The sequence below is a fragment of the Falco punctatus genome (genome assembly GCF_963210335.1).
Source record: "Falco punctatus genome assembly, contig: scaffold_123, whole genome shotgun sequence".
NCBI classification, from domain to species: Eukaryota; Metazoa; Chordata; class Aves; order Falconiformes; family Falconidae; genus Falco; species Falco punctatus.
The window spans coordinates 59,388-83,422 of record NW_027660127.1 but is presented as its reverse complement, the minus strand read 5'-3'; the positions used below and the strand labels follow the sequence as shown (position 1 = coordinate 83,422).

The 24,035-nt window shown below is 47.1% G+C and overlaps 1 long non-coding RNA gene and 1 pseudogene across 2 annotated transcripts in view; one reads left to right on the top strand and one right to left on the bottom strand.

Moving 5' to 3' along the window:
• LOC308057906 overlaps positions 1–24,035 on the bottom strand; it is a 92,995-nt gene that overhangs the window by 66,559 nt on the left and 2,401 nt on the right. The window contains exon 2 of the long non-coding RNA XR_013925513.1: positions 22,729–23,982. This is a non-coding gene — a long non-coding RNA (uncharacterized lncRNA). The remainder of the gene's footprint in view (positions 1–22,728; positions 23,983–24,035) is intronic.
• On the top strand, positions 10,451–13,156 carry LOC308057904 (olfactory receptor 14C36-like; annotated as a pseudogene). The gene has a single exon. The product of its transcript is annotated as an olfactory receptor 14C36-like (transcript).

The window sequence follows — 24,035 nt, the reverse complement described above, 5'->3', positions numbered from 1 at the left end:
TGCAGTGCTCTGCCTCCGCACGTGCCAGGGACGGGCTCGTGCCTCTGAGCACCCCTGTGTGCGTGAGGCTGGGGTTCAACCACGCCAGCAGTGCATGAGGCCAGCTGAGGTGGGGACACCTCCCAGGGCACCGCCGTTCCTGTGTGTGACTGCAGGAACAAAGGCCACTGTCCCAGGGAGATTCATCTCACCCGCCTTGGGCAGGCTCATTGCAAGTGCCTCTGTCTGATCACGGCACCCTTTCTGGATGGTGCCCTCAAATGTGTCCGAGCAATCAGGGAGGTTCTGGGGTCCTGGCAAAAGGCAGACATCCAGCCTTTGTTCAGGAAAAGCAAGAAGGACAATTGGGAGAAATACAGGCTGGTCATCCTCACCGTAGTGTCTGGGGAAATGACGGTGGAAATACTCCTGCAGCCAGTTCCAGGTAATTGTGGGACATCAAAGGGATTGCTGCACCCATACGTATTGAGGCAAGAAGGGGATGGTTTGTACCTGCACCTTTGCAAGGGGTTTGACTTTTTCTCCTGCACTTTCTGTATAGGCAGATGGGTGACTTCTGGAGTGAAGAAATGGAGGACACTGTGGGTGGGAAGTTGGCTGGCGGCTTGTGGCTATGTCTCGAGCTAGCTCAACGGCGTCAGGGAGCGAAACCCGACCTTGGGAGAGAGACAGAGTTATGCTTGTTGGAAGGAAGCCATGGGAGCAAGAGGAGAACCTTGAAGATAGGGAGTGGTCTGCAGAGCTTGTGGCCTTGTAGATAAAGGGAGTTGCTGAGCTGCTGTGTCTGTAATAAAAAAAGAGCCCAGAGTGGAAAATTGCTGAGACCAGTAACAGACTGACACGTCAGCCCCCTGCAAAGCTATAAAAGGCTTGCTTGATTTTAATAAAGTGTCTTCAAGGTGTCTTCGAGTGTCTTCGTGCCTTCAATCCGCTCCCAGAGTCGGTGCATCATACGCCACAGGGGCTCAAGACCAAATGTCAGCAGTGGTCAAGTCCTCCTGGTGGCCACTGACTAGTGGCATCTTCCAGTGCAAGCAGTTGGGCCAAGTGTGTTGAATGTCTTGATTGTCTCCCAGTACAAGCTGACAAAGTGGCTTTCAGACCCTTCTGTGGATGATGCCAAAGTGGGCAGAGCCCTTGAGAGATGCCATCCAGTTCTCCCTGCCCATAGCAGGACAGCTGGACAAGGGGATTTACAGGGGCCTCTCCCAACCTAGGAGTCATTGACTCACTTCCCTGGAGAGCTCAGTTGGGATGGGATAGCAGGGGGAAGAAGGGAAAACGGAGGCGCAGAAGCAGAGACAAAACAGGGTCCAGTAGAAACAGAGCACTTCCCCTGAGGACTGTTCTTCCACCCAAATGGTAGGTAGGAAATCCATGAGATAAATTGGCTGAGAGAAGCTTCCTTTTATCTGCTGGGGTGCATATCTAGCGCCATTCTGTTTTGCACAGCTATAGGAACTGTTTCTGAAAGATCTTTCTGCAAAAATTTTATGGCATATGTGGTGTCCTTGGCCATCTCTTCCATTCCTGTGGATCTCTTTATCACTGCCTTCCCCAGTTCAGCAGCCCCTCACCAAGGAATAAACCACCCAGCAGAAGAGTGAAACCCAGTGGGTCTCTCTGTAAGGGGTGGTTGATTCTGCCTGTGTCTCCGCAGATAAGTTGTTCACCGCCAACTGTTGTCCAGTGTCTCAGTCAGTTATATCAGGAAATATCCCACCATCTTGGTGGTACATCTACCCGACCATCTTGGTGGTAACGCTTTTTGTGCTACACTGGCACATATCCAGCACCACCCAGTGCCCAGTGGAAAGCGAGTGTGGAGTGTGGATCCACGGATTGGAGTGACAGAGTTGAATAATTGTATAATATGTTGTGAGTGATTACACTATGGCATCTAAGTTAACTCGGTTGTTTAAAAGTAAAGGCATGGGTAATCTTGCGTTAAATGACAAAATCCTGCAAAATTCTCCATTGGGATGTTTTTTGGCACATTGGGGAGATTTATATGAGGATTTGCCAAAGAGCCAGATGATTGAGTATTGTAATATATGGTGGCCTCTGTATACATTGGACAATCAGGAAAAGTGGCCCATGAATGGGACACTGAATTATAACACTGTTCTGCAGTTAATGTTGTACTGTAAAAGGCAAGGGAAATGGAGTGAAATGCCATACGTGGATTTGTTCTTTTACTTGAGACAGAGAAAAGACTGGCAGGATGAATGCAAGTTAACTGTTGGAAGTAATTTGGTAATGGCTATAACTGCTGATAATAAGAAAGTGAAAAAGTGTTGTTCAACTTGTGAGATTGGGAAAGGTTGTTTAAAGAAAAGGATTGTTACTGAGAGTGACGATGGACCAGGGTTAGATATATCCCCTCCTAGGAGAGAAAGGAATCGGGGTCGAGAATCTAGGGCACAAGAACAGGCGATTGAACCGGATAGCAGTGGAGCAGGAGATGTGGAAGAGAGATTATCGGAGATTGTAATTCATACTCCTGTTTCACGGAGAACTCGGCAACAGACACAGACAATAGCTCCCCTGCGACAGGGAGTTGGTAGTGATGGAGCGGTATATGTGAAAGTACCTTTTACAGCTGCGGATTTGATGACTTGGAAACAGGCAGCAGGAAATTATAGAGAAGATCCTGAAAAAGTGGGCAGGGTGGTAGATATTATACAGAACGCAGAATCCAGACTGGAATGATTTACAAGTTATTCTGGATAATTTGTTAGATGATACAGAGAAGCAAATGGTATTAAAAGCTGGTAAAGCACAGGCAGAGTTGGATGTGATGAGTGGCATAACAGGTGGAACAATGGAACAGAATTTTCCATCTGGGGATCTGCAGTGGGATCCAAATAATGTGACACATAGAGAAAGACTGAGACGGTATCAAAAATGGGTTTTATATGGGATTAGACACACTATGCCCAAATCTCTGAATTGGTCTAAGCTATATGAAGTAAGACAAGATAAAAATGAATCTCCCTCAGCATTTTTGGAAAGATTAAAGGAAGCCGCCAGGAAGTCTACTGATTTGAGAGTGGAAACAGAGGCAGCACAGATACAACTGGCTTTGATTTTTATGGGACAGTAGGCATCAGATATAAGGAAAAAACTCCAGAAACTGGAGGGAGAGAATTCAAGGAGTTTGAATACAATGCTGGAGGTGGCATGGAGGGTATATAACAACAGGGAAAGAGAAGAAAGAAAATCAAGGAGAACAGATTTATTGGCAGTAATGACAGGGACAACAGATAGAGGAAGGGGCAGAGCAAGAGGACGAGGATTTAATGGAAGGGGAGGTGGTTGTATAAACTGTGGCAATCGGAAATTTAATACCCCCTTAGGAGTAAATCAATGTGCCTTGTGTAGGGAGAAAGGACATTGGAGAAGGGACTGTCCTAGAAATAGGAATGCTCATCAAGAGCTTGCCAAGGTAATGGTTTTAGATGATTGAAGGGGACCGGAGGGGAACCCAGCTGAGCCTTTGGTTATATCTAAGCTGGGAGATAAAGAAGTTAAATTTTTAGTGGATACAGGAGCGACATTTTCGGTATTAAATACCTGTAAAGGAAACGTTGGAACAAAACCAGCCAATATAATAGGAGCAACAGTGAAAGAAGAAAACAGGCCATTCCTACAACCCCTAGATTTGAAATTTGGAGATAAGATAATTCCACATGAATTTCTCTATGTACCAGAATGTCCTATACCCTTGTTAGGAAGAGATTTGTTGTCCAAATTAAATGCACAAATTGTTTTTGATGAAGGAGAACTTTTCTTGAAAATACACGAGTCAAAAATGGGAGAAATCCTGATGATACAAGAAAAGCTAAAGGAACAAGAAATTCCACCAGAGGTGGATTTAGCAGTGATCCCTACTGTATGGGAAACAAATATTCCTGGTAAATCGAAACTAGCAGAGCCTGTTAAAATAGATTTGAATGAAGGCACAGGAACAGTGAGAATTAAACAATATCCAATCAAATCAGAAGTGAGACAGGAATTGAAGAAATCGATTGATAATTTTTTGGAGTATAAAATTTTGGAAGAATGTGAATCTGAGTATAATACTCCTATTTTATCAGTCAGAAAACCTTCGGGGGAATATAGGCTGGTACAAGACTTGAGAGCAGTAAATCAAATAGTTAAGGATATTTATACTGTAGTAGCAAATCTTTATACATTGTTAACAGCATTGAGGGAGAATTATCAGTGGTTTACAGTGCTTGATTTAAAGATGCTTTTTTTATTGTATACCTTTGGAAAAGGAAAGCAGAAAACTGTTTGCTTTTGAATGGGAAAATCCTCAAACCGGGCAAAAGATGCAGCTGACATGGACTAGATTGCCCCAAGGATTTAAAAACAGTCCAACTATTTTTGGAAATCAGTTAGCAAAGGAACTTGAAATCTGGAAACAGGATAAATCAAGACCTGGGCATTTACTCTTACAATATGTGGATGACATACTGATGGCTACAGAAGAAAGATTTACTTGTATACAGGTGACTATTGACCTCTTGAATTTCCTGGGACTAAATGGGTATAAGGTATCCAGGAAGAAAGCCCAGATAGCCTGCCAGACTGTGATATATCTGGGCTTTGAGATTTCAAAAGGACAACGACAATTAGGAAAAGATCGCAAAGAAGCTATTTGTGGTATACCTGAGCCGAGAAATATTCATGAGCTCAGAGCATTTTTGGGAATGACTGGGTGGTGTCGCCTTTGGATCATGAACTATGGGCTAATACCTAAACCGCTGTACGAGGCCCAAAAGAACTCTCCCTTCGTATGGGGCCCACAACAGTAAAAGGCTTTTGTAGAGTTAAAACGTGCCTTAATGTCTGCACCTGCCTTGGGACTGCCAGATTTAACCAAAGATTTCCAGTTGTTTGTTCATGAAAGACAACACCTTGCACTGGGCGTGTTAACCCAGAGGATAGGAAGCTGGAAACAACCAGTCGTATATTTCTCTAAACAACTGGACACAGTGAGTAAAGGGTGGCCAAACTGCCTTCGAGCAGTGGCAGCAACAGTGATGCTCATACAAGAAGCTCGGAAGTTAACTTCGGGAAGAACAATAGCAGTCTACGTCCCACACATGGTGATAACTGTTTTAGAACAAAAGAGGGGACACTGGCTGTCTCCCAGCCGAATGATGAAGTACCAGGTAGTACTGACTGAACAAGATGATGTGATTCTAAAGACAATTAACATGGTAAATCCTGCAGTGTTTTTAAGTTCCATACAGGAAGAAGGACGACTGGAACATGACTGCTTGGCTACCATCAAGTATGTTTACTACAGTCGTGAAGATCTGAAGGATGTACCATTGGAGCGACCAGACTGGGAATTGTATACTGATGGAAGCAGCTTTATGGAGCAAGGAGTCCGATACGCCGGATATGCGGTAACAACAGATACTACAGTTATAGAAGCAGGAGCATTGGCGAGTACTACATCAGCTCAAAAAGCGGAACTCATCGCTTTAATTCGAGCCTTAGAATTAAGCAAAGACAAGAGAGTAAATATCTGGACTGATTCAAAATATGCCTTTGGGGTAGTGCATGTCCATGGAGCCTTGTAGAAAGAGAGGGGGTTATTGTCCTCTCAAGGATCTAACATTAAACATCAAAAGGATATTTTACAATTATTGCGAGCAGTTCAGAGACTAGATCAAGTAGCAATCATGCACTGTAAGGCACATCAAATTTGGAATACAAAAATAATAGTTGGAAATAATTTAGCTGATAAAACAGCAAAGAAGGTAGCAAAGAGACAAACATCGCAAATGGCAATAATTCCTTCTAAAACAGTAACCCTTCTTAGGGAAAAACCGAGATATTCAGAGGAAGATGACAAATTAAGTCAGTTTTAAATGCTAAGAAAAACTTAGCTGGATGGTGGATAACTCCTAATGGACAGGTAGTAATTCCACCTCTTTTGATGAGAGAGATAATTCAAGCAAAGCACCAAGAATGTCATTGGGGGGCAGAAGCTTTAGTAACATCTTTACGAAAACAAGTGGTATCAGTTAAGATGTTGGGAATAGCTAAAATGATAACTGCAAAGTGTGAGGTATGTTTGAAAAATAATCCAATGATTAAGAAAAAGGTTCAAATGGGTAGACTGAAATCTGGTGTAGAACCTGGAGATTATTGGCAAGTAGATTTTTTAGAATTACCCAGACAAAATGGGTACCGGTACATTCTGGTAGGGGTTGATACTTTTACAGGATGGCCAGAAGCCCTTCCCTGTCGCACCACACAAGCAAAAAGAGGTTGTGAAGTGGTTATTACAAGAAATAATTCCGAGATTTGGAGTTCCTATTGGAATTTCTTCTGACAGAGGTCCACACGTTGTTGTTGAAGTAGTCCAAAGTGTTAGCAAAGTATTGGGTATTAACTGGGATTTGCATGCGTCTTGGAGACCACAATGTAGTGGGAAAGTGGAAAGGATGAATCAAACTATTGAAACGACAAATAAGTAAAATTGGTCAAGAAACCAGTCTAAAGTGGCCTCAGGCACTTTCATTGGCATTATTACGAATTAGGGTACAGCCAAAGAGTGGAACCTCAGTCAGTCCTTATGAATTATTATATGGAAAACCATATGAGTCTCCAGAACCAAATCCAAACATACATGTGAAAGGAAAGCAGGACGTATATAACTATGTACTTTCTCGAGGGAAAACTTTGGCTGCAGTTTGGAGTGCAGTAATTTGGAATAGACCTTTATCCCTGGAAAATTCAGTGCATGATTTCCAACTGGGAGATGATGTCTATATGAAAACCTGGACCTCCAAACTGCGGCGAATGAAGAGACGGGACGCAGCTGATGCAAGCAAATGTCAATTTATTGTACAGAAGCACGAGTTTATATCCATTTCAGAAGCTGCGCGTTTTAAACAGATTGGCTCTTGAAGCTAAGCATTGCATCCTAGGCAATCCCTGATTGGTGGTTAACTACCAGCAATTAACAGAAAGGTGTCATCTTTCCTTGGCGCCATCCGTCTCCCACTCCCCTGTGCTCTGTAAACATGTCTCATCATGTTAATTGTTGTCTAGACAAGCTCGAGCACATTCCTCTCAGCTAGCTGATTGCCACGCATGGTCCTGGTTTCCAGCCCGCTCCTGCACTGAACCTTTACAGGAACGTTGGAAAGGACCTTTTCAAGTACTGTTAACCACTTTTACATCTATCAAGATATCAGAATCAGATGCTTGGATACATTATACTCGAGTGAAGAAAGCACCTACTCCATGGAAAATGGTCAATCGTGATCCAGAGACTTTAAATTTGACACTGAAATATGTCTAATTTCTCATATTGGATTTTATTTTGGTCGGTAGTGTTGGTGGGATCATGGGCTGACTTGGTGGACAGGAACAAAAGACAAGTAGAAACAGAACAAGTGATTGACATTCCCAAAAAAATGGCTGAGGAAAATTTGACAGTAGGATTGATTAAAGGATTTGCCAATTTACAAAACGTCACGCAGATCAGTGCTTGTTTGCCAATGCCGAGGGCGGTAGGTGAATCTATTCCATGGGGAATTTTAACTATGAATTTGACCAATCTGGAACATAAAAATGAAACCACCTATTGTGAACAAAGGCCAGTGACTCAATGGTATGAACAAGTAAAGGTTATTAGAAAACAGTGGAAGTCGCCAGGTAAAGAAACGGATTGTAAAAAACTACTGAATTATGATTTTATAACAGGATCCCGACCTCGTGCCATAGCTTGATTTTTTCTTCCTGGGGGTCCAAATCCCCAGTTAGGATGGTGTTCTTATGATGAACAACTTAAAACCAATGTAAGCAAAAATATCATGGAATGGAAGTGTAACAAAACTGGCCAAGGTACACAATTAATAGAACAATGGGACTCTATATGGTCTATGTCCATATTTTCCCAATTTCAGTACATGGCCAGAACTTCTTGGTGTTTCACCTGGGATGGAAAAGTTTTTGCAGTGTTACCCTTAGTTAATGATAAAACAACTTTATTGAGAGAAAAGGAAAATGAAATAGTACCATGGTGGAAATGTGAAAAAGTGTATGACTGCAGCAATGCAGACTTAATAATTCAAAGAATTCCTCCTTTGGCTGCTGCTTTGAAATATGGTTGTTTCTGTCGAGATCTCAATTTAACCAGTACTTTTACACTCAGGAAAGGAACTCTCTTCAGTTGCAGAAAATCTACTATTCAAAGACCAGGACATTTAATTTGGGCGTTAAGTGACGGAACCTGGACAACTCATTTACCATTAGATGGTAAGGTGAAACAAATTACTTTAGGCATGCCAACATTGTGTCCAATTTGGAAGAAATCACCATTTAGAGGATCCCAAGAGAATTTAAAATTGAAACGAACAAAGAGATCTGAGACAAATGATGATATTTGGAATGAACCATCTACAGGAGTGAAAATTGGCTGGGCACTTGAATCACTTTTAAATCCTATAGCTTCATACAGAAACAGAGCATGGCTCTATCAGTTAACTGGTCGAGTGGAAAAATTAGCAAACGTTACCAAAAAGGTGTTTAAGGAATTGAATATACAATTATAGGCGACCTCCAGAATGACTTTATAAAAGAGAATGGCATTAGATATGCTCCTACTTAAAGAACATGGAGTATGTGGATATCTCAAGGATAAACTGGACTACTGTTGTATCCACATTCCAAATGTCACACAAGATGTGGAACATGATGTGGATTTATGAGATAAAATTGAAAAAGAAACAGAATCAATTCAAGAAGGTATGTCAGAAGACTGGTTAGGGAAAATTTTTTAACAAACTGGGATGGAATTTGAGCTCTTGGATACAATCCATAATCAAAACTTTGTTTCTGTTATAAATTGTCTTTTGTCATGGTAGTATATGCATGTTTAAAGAAACAGTTTACCAATAGAATTGCAGTCAATTGTATGATTATGAGAGAAGTACCAACTATTCTATTAGGACATAGTCCACCACCAAAATATTTTGAAACAAATGCTATATAAATAATGTGAAAGTATTGAAATAATGATTTTCAACACTTTCAAAGGGGGGAAATGTTATCGATTTGCTAATAAGTTAAGATTGATTGACTTTATTTGATCGATTATTTGATTTTATAAAAATTATTTTATAAAATAGAAATACAGAAGGATAAGAAACATATTTTAATGAAACTTATAGCTGCACAGTAAAAGCTGCTATGAGATCTTCTGTACATCCCATACCAAGGCTAGAAGAATGGGCTAGAATCATTGTTAAAACTTAGGTAATAAATTTAGGGTTTGAAAGGTTTCTTTGTATTTGACTAGTCTTCTGTATGTAGAAGTGTATTGAAATGTCAGAATATAAGATTAATGGAAACCGGGGAGAGTCAACTGGAACAGCTTGTAGGTGCCTGCCAAGAAATCGTGAACTTTAGTAAAAGGTAATTCCAGCAGGGGGAGATCGCGACAACCGACTCACATATCACCTACCCAAATCGTACCCCAGACCCATTACTGGACCTTTCTAAGCTTTACTGCGCAGAATCGGATATGGGAGGAGAATATGTTAATGGTTTATGGGAAATATTATGATTATGCATGAATACTTAATGAATATGTATGAATAAGTTCTATATATGGTGTCTGATTTTGAGACCTGGTGTGCGTTGATCGTGAGAGGACTCGCTCACGCACCCGGCCATCAATAAAGAAGTGTCTGCTTATCTACATCACACTGGAGTCGATAAGTTCTCTATTCCGAGTTATCGGTAACAAACACAGCCTTTAGACCGTTGGTTTCATGTGTTTCAACAGCTCCTGGTCCAGCAGAGCAGCAGAAGGGATGAAGTGCATCTCTCCTGCTGCCACGCTGCCATTTCTCGCTGAGCAGAGCCTGAGGGTGACTGTCCTGCACTGCTACTGTGTGGGAGGTGGTGTGCCGGGCTGGGGAAGGGGAAGGAGTTCCCGAGTGTCCCTTTATCTCTCTCCTGGCCTTGCTCAGATGCTATTGGCATTGCAGACAGGCTCTCTGGCAATAGGGGTTTCAGCTGCAGGCTCAGGCGCAGACCTTGTGGGTCCTCCTGTGCGGACATGTCCTCTAGCATGGAGGTGTCCCAGCTTTCCCCTTACCGATGATGCTGTGGACAATGCAGTCTGTGAGGCTAGGGGAGGAGCTGAGTCTCCTTTAAAAAGTTCACATGGTTGGAACCCTTAAACATCCTTCTGGGGTGTCCACCCAACCTCTATGCTGCTTCCAGGGCACACAGTGATCCCTGGGTGTCCTTGGATAGCAGTGTGGTGCTGAGCCTTTGGGAAGGGATGAGGCATTTTGTTCTCTGCAGTGGATCCCTCTGCTCTCAGCAGTGCCTGGCTGCTTGTCAGGGTAACATGGCAGTGTGATCACTCTCCATCTAAGAAAGGAGCGTTTGCCGGGCAGCTGGGAAGGAGAGGGATGGAGAGAGCAGAGTGCCTGCCTCTGCCCTCAGGCACAGACAGTCCCCTTGCCTCTCAGCACTCACTCTGCTCTCCCTGAGCACAGCACAAAGCCCTCCTGACCTGACTCTGGCCATGGCCGTGGCACAGCACGGGCAGAGCCGATGCTGACAGGCCCTTCTGCGCTGGGAGCAGTTTGGGCTGAGCCAGGGCAAGGCCAGGACTGGCCCCTGCCCCCAGGGTTCCCATGAAGCCCCTGCTGCAGAGCAGGGCTCACTGCTGGGCAGCCAGCGGGCACAGCCCCTGCTCCTCACAGCACACTCGGCCAGCACTCAGCACAGCTCCAGCCAGGGCTCGGAAGGGAGCTCTCCTAGGAACGGCAGAGGGGGGGACATGGGGCACCGGGAGCGGTTCTAGGAGAAACAGCTTTCACTTGGCTCACAGAAATCTTTCCTGACTTGTCACTATGTTTTCTTCATGAACGGGACCCTATGGTTGGAGGCAGCAGATGTCCAACAGCAGCTCCATCACCCAGTTCCTCCTCCTGGCATTTGCAGACACGCGGGAGCTGCAGCTCTTGCACTTCTGGCTCTCCCTGGGCATCTACCTGGCTGCCCTCATGGCCAATGGCCTCATCATCACCACCATAGTCTGTGACCACCACCTGCACACCCCCATGTACTTCTTCCTCCTCAACCTCTCCCTCCTCGACCTGAGCTCCATATCCACCACTCTCTCCAAAGCCATGGCCAACTCCCTCTGGGACACCAGGGACATCTCCTACTCAGGATGTGCTGCTCAGCTCTTCCTGATTGTCTTTTTCCTTTCAGCAGAGTGTTCTCTCCTCACCGTCATGGCCTATGACCGCTTTGTGGCCATCTGCCAGCCCCTGCACTACGGGACCCTGCTGGGCAGCAGAGCTTGTGTCCACATGGCAGCAGCTGCCTGGGCCAGTGGGTTTCTCTGTGCTGCACACGGCCAATACACTGTCACTGCCGCTCTGCCAAGGCAATGCCCTGGGACAGTTCTTCTGTGAAATCCCACAGATCCTCAAGCTCTCCTGCTCACACACCTACCTCAGGGAAGTGGGGCTAATTGTGGCTGGTGCCTCTTTATTATTTGGCTGTTTTGTTTTCATTGTGCTGTCCTACGTGCAGATCTTCAGGGCTGTGCTGAGGATCCCCTCTGAGCAGGGACGGCACAAAGCCTTTTCCACGTGCCTCCCTCACCTGGCCGTGGTCTCCCTCTTTGTCAGTACTGTCTTGTTTGAATACCTGAAGCCCCCCTCCATCTCCTCCCCATCCCTTGACCTGGTGGTGTCAGTTCTGTACTCGGTGGTGCCTCCAGCACTGAACCCCCTCATCTACAGCATGAGGAACCAGGAGCTGAAGGACGCACTGAAGAAGCTGATGCAGTCAGGTTTCTCTCAGCAGCACTGAACTGCCTCAATCTCTTCAGAAGGTGTCTCCTGGTCATCTCGGGAACATCCTGTGCATTTAGCACTTTTAATGTCACAATTGCGTTTCTTCTAGAATGTTTGCATGCACTCCACTTCCTCAAAGGAATGAACCCAGCCTGCCTGACCCAGAGGCTTTTGTACTTTTGCATCCAGGGTGGTGCAGCTGGACTCCTGTGTCACATCTCTGTAATTTAAGGGGCTTGTGTAGTGGAGATATCTATCAAGTTCCCAGGAGAGTAAAGCACCAGTGTAGAGCTCAGCTGTGTGAGTGTGCAAAGTTGGGGCAAATAACAGGGTGGGGGCTCACAGCAGGGTGTCCTGGTGTAAATCCTTGGGTCACGGTGAAGGAAGCAAGGCAGTAATCGGGTGGGACACAGGGCTCTGCTCAGTGCCATGTTCCTTGGATATCCATCCAGGGGAAGCTGCCCCAGGTGCCCCAAGATGTCCTAAGCACCAGTCATTTCCTTTGCTTGTTGTACACCCCAGTCCCTACGAGGAACATTTGCTGCATGGTCACCTCTGTCATCCTTAGTGGCTCAGTGATACCCAACTCCATTGCAATTCTAAATGTAAATGGAGCCACTTTCCTACCGTCACTGGTTACACACAAGTCCCATACCTCTTGCCTCAGTTGGCCACTCAGCCAAGGCCGTGGTCAGACATCTCCAACCAGATCAAATCCTCACAGCTTTGCTTTGACAAATAGTAAAGTAAACCACTGACTGAGATCCCACCAACTGGCCTGGGTCCAGCTCTCCAGTCTTTCACTCTAGATGTTATCTCAAATAAACGCCAGTTTCTCAGCCTCTCCTTGTCCATAACATGATCCAGGTCCCAACCATCCTTCTGGCTTCTGCAGGACTTGCTCCAGTCTGGCAGGGTTTTCTTGTGCTGGGGAGCTCCATTGTGGGCTCAGCAGTCCTGATATGGTCCTGTGGTGGGGTTAACCACGGCCAGCACCCAGCCAGCCCCCCAGCTGTTCATCTGCTCCCCTGACTCAATAGGACGAAGGGAGAAAATAAGCCAGCGATGCTCCTGGGTCAAGGTAAAGGCAGAGAGATTACTTACCGATCCCTCTCATAGCCAAAGATGTGTTGTCTTGCCAAAGATCAATTTCATTCATTGCCAATTAAAACAAGATGTTGATTGTGAGAAACAATGACCAAAACATTGAAGACCATTCCCCAGTTTCTCCCAGGGCCAAATTACTCCATTGGTCCCAATTCACCCACACAAGCACACCCTGAGAGGTGCGGGGGGGGGGGGGGGGGGGGGAGGTGTTGAAGAGGGTTGATGGCACAGAACACCTCTGCGGCTCCTTCCTCCTCACACTTCTGCCCTGCTCCAGCGTGGGTCCTCTCCATAGACCCCGCTATCTTTGCGGTCAAGTGTATGCATTCTTCATTTCATTCTGTCTTGCTTGTGTCCTTGAAACTCAGAGAATGACAGAGAATGTTGACATTGGAAGGGACCTCTGGAGATCATCCAGTGAAAACCCCTAGGAGAGGCACGGCCAGCTCAAGCCGGTTGTACAAGGCCTTGGCTTGGTAGGTTTGGGCTATGTCAAGGGGTGGACATTCCATAACCACTCTTGGCAACTACCTGCAGTCGTTGATCATCCTCAGTTCAAAAAGTGTAACCTTGGCTCACATGGAATGCTGCATACATTAATAAGACTCTCAGAGCCTTTTCTTCTCCAGACTGAACAGTTGTAGATCTCTCACGCTGTGTTCCTGGGAGACATGCTCCAATCCCTTCAAGAACCTTGGTGGCCTTTTGCAGGACTTTAGTAGGTCATCAGCTCCCTTGCTCTGGGAAGCCCAGCCCTGGACACGGCACTCCAGATGTGGCCTCAGCAGTGCTGAGAGGAGGGGAAGGGTCACCTCCCCCCAACGGCCAGCGATGCTTGTCCTAATGCAGCCCAGGGGGCCGTTGGCCTTTGCCATGAGGGTGCATCGATGGTCCTGCTCAGCTGCTTGTCCTCTGGCACCCAAAGGTCCTTCTCTGCAGAGCTGCTCTCTGGCCGGCCTGCCACCAGCAGGATAGCCCCAGGAGGGCTGGATCATGGGCTGGCCTCCCCCAGGGACTTGCTCAGCACCAGCAGCAGCATCTTGCCCATCTTGGAGACGAGCTTCAGCTCTGGCACAGGCTGCAGGGTGCTACAGAGTCACCTGGGAGAGCAAAGCCCTCTCCTGCAAGGGCTGCGCAGCCCAGGGCTGTTGCCCTCTGGCCTCGGGGACTGCAGCCTTTGCTCTCGTGGTGGGAAGCTCCTTCATCCTTCTGCTGCCCCCTGCCACCCGCTCCAGCATCCTCTGCTGGGCAGCAAACCCCTCCCACACAAGGGCTCCCATCCCTGGGTACCGGTGTCCGTGTGACAAGCCTGCCCTTGGCCCTGGTGCCACACCTGAGGTGCTGCAGCACACATGGGCCCCAGAGCCCACCGCCTGGGGCGCGGGCAGCAGGAGCCCCCTGTGCCACCACAGAGCTGTGACATCAGTGCCGTAAGCGCTGAGGAGGGGCAGGGGAGCTCCCACGCCTTTGGTGGGGGATGGAGACACAAGGTCTGTAGGGGAGACCTACGGGAAAGATGAGTGGAGGGGGATGCTCTGTGTGAGGTCAGGGCAGCTCAAATACATGGAGCTCTTCCATTGGACAGGCAATGAGGTTGGGTGAGAGCTTGAGTGTGGAACAAAGGGGAGAGCAGCCAGGGTGGCACTGTGGGAGGAATTAGTTGTGGTTTGACACTGGCCGGCACCCAAATGCCCAGAATCTGTTGCTCACTGACCCCTTACATGCCCAGCGTGATGGGGGAGAGAATCAGAGGAAAACTCACAGGTCAGGAAAAACAGAGTTCAATAGGAGAAGCAAAAGCTTTGTGTGTGCAAGGAGCAACATGAGCAATTCGCTCACTCCTTGCCATGGGCAGCAGGGGTTCAGCCATCCCCATAAGAGCTGCTCTTCAGCACATCTGTCAGTGACACGGGAGGACAAATGCCACGACCACAAACGTTCTCTTTTCATCCTCCTTTCCCCGAGCTGTTATTGATGAGCACAACGTCCTGGGATAGGCAATATCCCTGTGGTCATGGGGGTCAGCTGTCCCAGCTTCTTGCGTCCCCCCAGTCTCCTTGTAGCGCAGGCAGAGTGTGAGAAAGAGAAGCCTTGGTGATTACTCTGCAGCGGTGGCCAAAACACTGGTGCGTGGTCAGCGCTGCCCTAGGAAGAGACGCAAAGCACAGCACCAGAAGGGCTGCTGTGAAGAACATGCACTCCATGCCAGCCCGAGGCAGGACAGAGTGACAGGTCATACAGTCAGGGTGAGGCATGAACAATGTCTTCTTGAAATGACCTGAGGAAACCTGTGGATCACAGAGCCTGGCTCTTCTGGGGGAATCTGTCTCCTTGGTGATCACTGCACAGGTAAGCAAGGATGCCAGGAGCCCAGGTCTTTGTGGGCGAGTTCCCCAGACCAAACAGGCCACCCACTCTGATGCTCATCTGCACCTGGTACTCCACAAAGAGGACAAGATGCTCAGGAATGTAAAGACCAGTGCCACCTTGCTTCTAGTAGTGTGCAGTTGTGGTGTCCCTTATGATAAGGCATGTGTGGATGGAGAGCAGCAGAGCACAGCCCAGGACAGGAGGGAAGGAGAACCTGGCCTGCTGAGGGCACTGGCAGGTGGGATCCCATGGGGGCAGGGCCCTGAGAGCATCCCTAGGCCTTCCTGGCCCTGACCAGCCTCACATTGGGCCTCCACCCAAAGCTTTGTCCATTGCTCCAGGAGCCCCTTGAAGCCAGGCAGGAGATTCAGCCCCAGCACAACCTGTGCTGTAGGTGTGCGGGTCTCCAGGCACAACCATAGGCACAGCCTGGCCTGTCTATGGACCTTGTTGGTTCTGAATTTCAGGATGAGTTCCCAGCTTGATTCTGAATGGGGTGGCCAATGATATGAAACCATGGCCCTCCAAGTACTGGGGATATTCTGCTGCCTCCCTTCCTTCCTCAGCTCCCTCCCAGTTATACAAATCTTCCTTGCTGTAGTGGCTTGTCACTGGCCAAAAGCCCAGCAGCCACCCAGCCGCTCCCTCCATCATTCCCTCCCCAGTCAGGGCCAAAATATTAACACAGCAGTCTACATGTGCTGTTATGAGTGATGATAACGTGGAAAAAATAATCTCCCTCAGTGTCTTGTCAAGGCACCTCTTCATGCGCTCCAGGGCACAGCTGGCTGCCTCTGCTGCCAGGTCACGGGGTGGGATTGTGTTTTGCCTTCTGTCCCCCAGCACCACCAGGGCCTTTTCTGCACAGACACTGCCCAGCCAGGCAGGTCCCAGGCCCTGCAGCTGCAGGGTGTTAGTCCATGCGAGGGAGGGGCAGGCTCTGCCCTTGGTCCGTCCTGCATCTGTGCAGCTCCTGACAGGGCGGCCACCCCACCCGCCAGGGTTCCCCTCCATGGCATCCCTAGGGCACAGGGATGGTCCTCTCAGTTTGGTGCCACCGACAGACACTGTGAGACTTGCCTCCACGGGGTCATCTATACAGCCCTTAAACTGTAATCCGGAGAGTCCTCTGCAACGTCCACACTGCCCCAATATGTCCCAGTGGCCTCCAGGTGGGGTGTGAGCCCTTCCCCACTGCTCTCTCAGCCTGACCATCCCGCTGGTGTTTTACCCATCTCTTTCTGTTCCCACCCAGAGTGTCATGGCTTCACGTGGGCAGAGGAACGCTGAGGGAGACCATGGGCAGAGTTTGGCTGAAGCCGAGGGAAATGACATCCACTGTGGAGCTCCTCACGCACAACTGCAGGCTGTCAGGTTGGCGAGGCAGGATTTACCCTTGGAAAATCCACCTGGACAGTTACCCGCTCAGGTGCCAGAAATGTCACCCAAGGGGACTCTAACTGGTGGCACACCCCTCACCATGGGGGTTTGTGCAGCCTGTGGTTCCCCGAGCTAAAGGCTGCAGGTGAAGAAGGAGGACAGTGCTCTTGCTTCAGTTCATTGCTTCCTGTGCTCCTGCCTTGTACCACAGTGAGTACTTGGAAACCTTGCCACAGGCAACACAAGGCTCTTACATCCTCCCACAAAAGCCCTCCATTCTCCAGCGTGGACCAGCCCAGCTCCCTCAGCCTGATCTACCAGGGCACGTGCTCCAGCCTTGACCATCTCTGTGATTCTTTACTGAAATGGCTCCAGCGTGCCAATGTCTCTCTGCTATTGCGGAGCACCAAAGCTAGACAAGTACTCTAGATGTGGTGAAACAAGTGGGAAGCAGAGGGAGGGAATGACTTGCCGTGGCTGTGCTCCTGGTCATACAGCCCAGGAGGCTGTTGGTCACCTTTCCTGATGGCTCCTAGTTTGCCGAATGCAAACCAAGGGCCCAGCCAGGCAGTCCCTGCCCTGTGTCATCGCAGGGCCTCGGTCCACTTTAGGGGCAGGACTTTCAATTTGTCATTCTTGGGTATCACGAGATTCATGGGTGCTTCCAGTCAAGAGGAAGTTCCTCCAGTCTCTAGGACCTTCCAGTGGTGATGGAGAATGGCTTCACTGGGACATCGGCCTGCTCACACTGCTCCCTGGGATGCCGCCCCTCCACCTCCCTGGAGTGGGAAGCATTGAATTTGGTCAAATGACTCCTGACTTGATCCCCATCCACACTTGGCTGGTTCCCTCCAGAGCCCTGCCTTCAGGCACAAAGCTTTGGGACACGATGCTGGGGAAGACTAAGGCAAAGAGGATCTGGAGGATGTTCAGTTTTATCTAGACCTGCTCTTACTAAGCTCAGCAGTGGCCACACAGGGGCTTTGTTTAGTTCTTAAACTGTTCTGCAAGTAGCGACAGATCCTCTTGATGCCCTTGAACGTCTTGCAAGACCCCATACTAAGCAGGCTTTGGCTTCCCTGAAGACATCCCTATTTCTAAATTCCTCTTTGAGCCCTTGCATCCACCTCCAGGATGCTTCCTTTTCTCTCTGGAGATACTTGAGGAATTCCTTCTTTAGCCAAGGATCTCTCTTGGCATGTCTGCTTGATTTCCTGCTTCTCGGTATGGACAGTTCTGCTTGGGAAATGCTTTCCTGAATGACCAGCCGTACACAGCTCTGCTGTCCTTGAGTGCTGCTGCCCATGGGACTACCACTACAAGTCCCCTGAAGAGGCTGAAGCCTTCTCCCACTATTTCATGAGCACTACAGCCAGGGCTGACACTGGTTTTCACTCCCTCAGCAGCACTGCCTGTTTGGCAAGGACCAGATTCAGGTGAGCGTCACCTTTGTTGGCCTGACACCTGTGCAAAGAATTTGTCTCAAGAGACCCCCGACACCAGCTGGACGGTGTGTATCCTGCTGTGCTCCCCTTCCAGAAAGTGTCAGGGTCATGAAGTCCCCAGTAAGAGCTGGGATCATGGACTTGCAGACTTCCTTGGCTTGCTTAGATAAGCCTTTCTCCACTGCCGTACCCTGAGTGCGGGCGCTGTGTCTCCCACCAGGATGGCACACTAACCGGCCTCTCGCTGAGACTCTCCTGCAAGGGCTCACCCAACCTGCTGCACACCCCGTAGAGGAGATCCGCACGGGCAACAAGTGCCTGCACACGGAGGGCATCCCCTCCTCAGCTTCCTGGCCTGTCCCTCGTGAAAAGCCCACACCTTCCCCTGCCGCACCACTGTGACCTGTCCCACCACCCCTCAGGATTTAGTTCATCAATAGCATGATTTACTCCATCCATATCCAGCACGATGACAGCAGGTGGAAGTCCAGCTCCTCCTGCCTGTGCCCCAGGCCCAAGCCATCGGTGCGCTTTTGGGCTGCAGCACCTCAGCCATAGCGCTGGGGCCACGCTCAGGCTTCTCTCGGGCAAAGCTGGTACCAAGCGCCCCCAAGCCAGCGTGTGCCCGTGCTGTGCTGGAGACCAGAGACCTGCTGGAGTGGGTGGCGGTGGCAATCTAAGCGCACCGGCAGAGGAAGCCCTGCCCTCTGCAAGGCCAGAAAAGCAGTGCTGGGCTCTGCAGCCCTGGCAGAAGAAGGCTTGGCTAGCTGCAGTGCTGCTGAGGCCCCTGAAGGCCTGTGGGGGAGGGGAGGCTGACCTCCAGGAGGACATGGTGCTGCTGAAAATGTGCTTCAGTTTGGGTATGCTGTGATCCAGGAACACTGTGAGAACCATGCACTGGTTCTTTGATGGTATCTTCACGGGGCTTAGCAAAGGATTGTTGGTATATGTGCCAGCGGAGTGTGGCAGTAGCCAGGTGATTGGAACCCCCACTGTGATGGGCTTCCTGTTCATGGACCAGCTGGATGAACTTGGGTCAGACCGTGACGCACTGCAGGGCTGGGATTCAGTTGCTGGTTGACAGAAACCAAAGCTACCTGAGGTGCCACCTGGGCTTCCTCAACGGAACCATATTCCTGACAATAAAGATTTGGATGCCCACATTTTTATGTTGCAGAAGGAATCCGAGCTACATTAGATACCAGAAGCAGTTACAAATGCTGCAATACCTCTTGTACGGGCTTCAGTGACGTGCGGAATTAGACTCTATAACTCGAAAGTTATAAAGTAGGTATGTTTATTGCGCGCAGATGCACGGGGGATCGCTCCTCCACAAGCGTGCATGCCCGAAGTGACGAACCATCTCACATTTATACAATGAAACAAATGAATATTCAATTAACGCCTATACATATTCGTTACCTAAACCCCGCTTCGTATGTTAATTAGCTTATCAGTCCGTTTCCTGGAATGTGGTGGTCCTGCAGGTTTGTAGGTGATTCATGTTCTTGTGACCATCTGATCTTCTTCAGCAAGGAAAGGTGATTCATGTCCTTGTGACCATCCAATCTTCTCCAGCAAGGAGACTTAGCACTCCCTCCCTCTAGATAGCATTTGAATGTCTCTCATCTTCTCTCATTCTCTTTTAAATAGCCCCTTTTGTTAGAGAAAGAAGGGCAGGCGTCTCCCCGTCTCCCCTTTGTTAGAGGAAGAAGGGCAGGCGTCTCCTCAAAAACTGTAGTTGTCTCCTCAGAGCTGTGTGCCTATGTGATCAGACACCGCACCCATGACTAGTCACCATACCCACATTTCCGAGTAGACATATACAATCACAGTCGGTGTTAAGCGTCCCCATTTCACACTATTTCTCCATATCAATCCCCCCTTTTTATTAAATTAAGTAAATTCTTTTACTTAAGCAGTCTTCCCGAATGATATAAAGCATCATACATAAGTGTTACCCTTTTAAACACTCTCCAGACCCACAAATATAACATAATGGTTAGTATTAAGGAAATTCCTAAACTGATCAATAAGATCACAATGGGGTGTACCATAGTGTTAAGAATTCCTGTTGCAGAAGGTGACCAGCCAAAGAGAGTATCCCACCAATTATGGTTTCCATCCTGTTCTACCTTTTTTAAAACTTTCTTGATCCCCTCTACATCATGATGGATCATAAGAAGAGTTTCATGTCCCTTTTCTTTGGTTTCTTTCAGTATACGTTGTAAATCTGCATGTTTTAATAGTTCTTTTATACTACTTATATTTAGTCCTATGGGGGTAGGAATTATCATCTGTGATAGGGTAAAGTTGGATTTTAAGAATTGATGAGACACTACTGGGGTTGAGTAACTAAAATCGCATCCTGTTATAGTAGTGAAATTACAAATACAATAATTTGAATATTGTGCAGTCTCCTTTACCTCCCCATCTATGGTTATTGTGTTACATCTAGTTCTCAAACATGCACATCCCTTCCCTGCATATATAATTACTGTTTTCAAGTTTGCATTTGGTCTGGCCTCGAAATGACATATTTTCTGATCTGTATCTAAACAAGTATCCTGGGCCATTATAGTATTGCTTTCACAGAGGAAGCCCTGCTGCTCTCGCATAATACAGGATTCTAAATCTACTGTTTGCCACTTGTCGCCTATTTTCCTGGCCCATGTTCTATGTTCAAAAGGGTATAGGAGCACCCCATTATGGTTAATTCCAAGGGCTACAATGGGATGTATGGTAATTATTACTGCATTATGTATGGTTAATACAAAAGTTGTGATTGTGTGTGTGTTGGGGTCGTAGGTAAAGTTCACCATATTCCACCATGACTGGAGTTTTCTTTCTACTTCCGTAGCATTGTCCCAAACCATCTTTCGAATTTCCGTAGGAAATATGCCTTCCTCTCCTTCTCTTATTATGGATGCAGCTATTGATTGCATCCACATTTGGGCTTGGATACAACTTAGAGCCAGGGCGACATCGTCCTGTAAACCACCTAATGCCTTAGTGATGAGTTGATGATCTTCCATGTTTATTTGTTCCCACCTGGGGAGTACCTTTGATATCAACCATTGGTGCGCCCCTAATGCCAATAATGAAGATTTTAGTGGTTGTTGTAGTTTTGATAGATCGGCCGTGGTGGCGGCTAGTTTATTCATTATCACCTCTGAGTCTATGGAGTTTAATACTCCGAGTCCTGTTCCCAATATTCCAGTTACATCCCTCACCATTCGGTTTCGATAAATATTTCCCCTTTTTCTTAACCAAGTTGTCCATCCCTCATAAGAGGTTCGTAAGAAGGGGGAACAGGATGGCTTAACATCAGAAACATTGACTTGTATTTGTAACTCTATTCTTTTAAGAGACCATTCTGGGTTAAACAACATTTGTTGCTGACCTGTATTTCTGATTACATATGGTCCAATTCTATAAATTTTTGGATTTGGTTTAGTTAACTTAAGATCAAGCGTTAATGGGGTTGTTGTAACTGTGGTGGTGGTAGGAACAGTGGTTAGCATGATTGTTATTTTGATCTTATAAGTCAGAGCTGTTTTGGGGGATTCCTTTCCTAGGCATATTATAAAGATGGGCTCGGTTAAGGTAAAATTGTGCCAACATTCCCGTGAATTAAAGCACATGGTTGTATTTAGAAGGGTAAATTCCTTATCTACCTTTCTGACATTAATCAGGGTGTCTCCTGAAATCTTGGTGTTATCTTTTTCATTATATGTTTGACACCCTACTTTTATCCTATCTCCTAATTTTCCCCATAATCGGTCGACTTTGTGTACATCCTCCCGATCCCATTGATTCTTTTGGTACACCTCATTTTCAGAAAAAACCACCATAGCTAGTTTCGTCTTTGAGTCCACCTTTCCCATTATTCCAGTGTGTTTTTTCTGGGCATGGTTCCAAGGCCAGTTATCAGGCTCTTGGTTGTAGGCGAGAGAGAGGGTACAAAAAACCACAAATGGTTTAAACCCACTATTGATCATTTTAAGAATCTAAACGTATAAAATCTGTTTTGATCAAAAATATCTTTGTTTGAGTTGGGGCTTACCGATAACAAGTTGGGAAAGACTGGCCACTGGCTTAGTCCCAGACTCTTCTGTTCTGTATTGTTTGTTGTGGTGCCCTTCCCATATAGTGGATCCACAACCGCTCAGGTTCACTTACTTGCCACCCACATTGTTCCCATTTGTCCGAGTAAATTTGAGTTTCAGTTCTTTTTTATCTGGGGTTACTCTCCACGAAGTTGCAGGGGCTTTCTTGATCCGGGTATGGTGAATCCAAGAATTCTGTCCCTCAACCTTGATTGCGGTGTAGGTGGTGAGTAGGACTTGAAAAGGTCCAGTCCACTGTGGTTCCAGGGTTTTATCTGCAAAACACTTAACGTATACATAGTCCCCTGGTCGTATATCGTGAACAGGTCCATCCAGACCCCTACTGCGTGTTCCCATCACATGCTTCTCAATTCTTATTAATTGTTTGTTTAGTGCCACCATATAGGAAGTCATTGTTTCTTCACCAATCTGTGAAGACGTCCCCTTTTGTACCCCATAGGGTCGTCCATATAAAATTTCAAATGGGCTAAGCCCCTCTTTTGCTCTTGGTCTAGTTCGAATCCGTGTAAGAGCTAATGGCAAAGACTGGGGCCAAGTTAGATTTGTTTCTTGGCCTAGCTTGACAATCTGTTGTTTGATTAGATGGTTCATCTTTTCCACCTGGCCACTTGATTGTGGTCGGTATGGGGTATGTAATTGCCAATCTATTCCTAGATGGTGGCTGATCTGTTGCACTATTCTGGACACAAAATGTGGTCCTCTATCCGAGGACATTACCGCTGGGACTCCAAACCTAGGTATTATCTCTTGGAGCAGTATTTTGGTCACTTCCCGGGCTTTAGCAGTTCTGCACGGGAAGGCTTCTGGCCAACCTGAAAAGGTATCTGTTAGTACCAATAAATATCGATACCCCCCTTTTTTTTGGAAGTTCTGAGAAATCAATCTGCCAATGTTGCCCTGGAACATTTCCTTTCCCAATTTTTCCCAACTTTGGCCCCTTGGTAATCTTAGGATTAGTCTGGAGACAAAGATCACATTGTTGGGTTACTTGTCTAATAGTAGTATACAAATTTCGTGCTATTATGTTTTTAGTGAGATCCTTATATAGAGCTTCTGCCCCCCAGTGCCTTTTTCTATGTTCTTCCCGAACTACTGACCATACCATGTAGGAAGGAATCACTATTCTCCCATGTGAGATTACAGCCCACCCTTCCTCATTATATGATCCCTCTAGGTCAGAAATCAGTTTGCGATCTTCTTTAGTATAGTCTGGTTTACCTTCTAGAGATATTTGTCCATCGGGTATTAGCGCACCCTCTACCTTGATTGCTTTTCTGGCTGCCTGTTTTGCTTCCCTGTCCGCCAGTTCATTTCCTCTTTCTAATTCTGTGCTCACTTTCTGGTGTGCCTTGATGTGCATAATTGCCACCCTTTCAGGAAGCTGGACTGCATTTAGGAGTTTCAAAATTTCTTCTGCATGTTTGATGATTTTTCCTTGGGAGTTTAATAGTCCCCTTTCTTTCCATATTGCTCCATGAGCATGTACCACTCCAAAGGCATATTTAGAATCAGTCCAAATATTTATAGGTTTTCCCTGAGCTCTTTCCAGAGCTCGAGTAAGGGCTATGATTTCAGCCTTCTGTGCCGAAGTGTCAGCTGGTAGCGGTCCCGATTCTATCACTTCTTCAGAGGTTGTAACAGCATATCCGGAATGTCGCTTTCCATTCAGCATATAGCTGCTCCCATCTGTGAACCAATGTTCAGCTCCATTAATAGGAACATCCTTGAGATCTGTCCTA